Source organism: Brassica napus, chromosome C4, assembly GCF_020379485.1.
Source record: "Brassica napus cultivar Da-Ae chromosome C4, Da-Ae, whole genome shotgun sequence".
NCBI lineage: Eukaryota > Viridiplantae > Streptophyta > Magnoliopsida > Brassicales > Brassicaceae > Brassica > Brassica napus.
The window spans coordinates 20,346,005-20,347,361 of record NC_063447.1 but is presented as its reverse complement, the minus strand read 5'-3'; the positions used below and the strand labels follow the sequence as shown (position 1 = coordinate 20,347,361).

The following is a 1,357-nucleotide window of genomic DNA, read 5'->3' as shown; positions in this document are numbered from 1 at the left end:
GCTTCACCACTTGCCAGAAATCATCATCGATGATGGCATTTACGTGGTGTTTTACTTTCTCAACTCCTGCCTCTCTAGCCAAGGCTTCTTGCTTCTTTACAGTGTCTCCAGTCTGAACCACTTGCATTTCAAGCTTCCTCACCTGAGTCCCTAAGGTCTCAATTCTTGTGTTCAGACTGTTGTAGGTGGAATCTATCTTCCCATTGAAATCCACAGTGAGTTGTTGCTGTCCTTCCAGAACTCTATCAAGCATTGCTTCAATCTTGCTTTCCTGAGTCTGTGGTGGTAGATTCTGGTAGAATGAGTTTCCATAGCATCTGCTGTTGTTGCTGAAAGGTTTCTGGAACTGTGAACTCTGGTTACTCCTCTGACCATTGCCATAGAAGTTTCTGTTTCCACCCTGGTTTCCAGACCTCTGAAATCCAGTACCTCCAATGTAGTTCACATCTTCTTCTCCTTCCATGTCTACAGCTTCTTCTCCTTCAGCTGAGCAGACCTGCTTCCTAAGAAGCTCATGAACCACATCTAACTTTGCTCTAACTTCGTCCATCAGCTCCTTCCCTAGGGATGCAACAGACTTCTTCCTCTCAAAATCAGTGTTCTTGGTGCTGCTGTTGTTTGCTAGATTCTCTATCAGTCTCACAGCCTCCACCGGATTCCTGGTGTTGAAGTTTACCTTGCTAGTTGTATCAAGAGCCATCCGATACCTCAAGGCGATACCTCTGAAGAAAGTGCTCAGCAATTGCACTTCGTTGAATCTGTGGTGAGGACAGTCTTGCTGGAAGAACTTGAATCTGATCCACGCATCTTTGAAAGACTCTCCAGTCTCCTGCGCGTATGTAGCGATTTTGCTCCTCAAGTCTTCAGCGCGTGCCTCATCAAAGAAGTTTCGCAAGAAAGCATTCTTGATGTCGGCCCAGGATGTTAGAGATTCTGTGAGTAGCTGCTTAAGCCAGTGCATCGCTTCTCCAGTCAGAGAATACTTGAAGAGCTTGCACAATAGGTAGTCCTTGGGGACTCCATCCATACGAATAGCAGCGATAAGATCCTCGAACCTCTCTAGATAGTCCATAGGATGCTCGTGCGGTAACCCAGAGTAGGGTATCTGCGACACGAGTGTGTAGTACTGAGGCTTCAGCTCGAAATTCTACTTCTGAATCTCTGGAAGACGAATAGCTGATCTGTTTGCATAGTACTCATCTGGACGATTGTAGTCAGCTAGTGCCCTTGGTCGAGCAGCCTCTTCTATTTGAGCAGCTCCTGTAGCATCAGTATCAGGGATTATATTCTCCTGAGCGTCTAGTTTCTGACCTATTGCATTACGCAGATGACCATCCTGGTCATACAGGTTTCCATT

General features: G+C 46.2%; 1 non-coding gene across 1 annotated transcript; it reads left to right on the top strand.

Moving 5' to 3' along the window:
- The first annotated feature begins 755 nt into the window (after nt 1-755).
- Nucleotides 756-863, top strand: LOC125586745. Its single transcript, XR_007323280.1, has one exon. It is a non-coding gene; the product is annotated as a small nucleolar RNA R71 (small nucleolar RNA).
- Nucleotides 864-1,357: the final 494 nt, after the last annotated feature.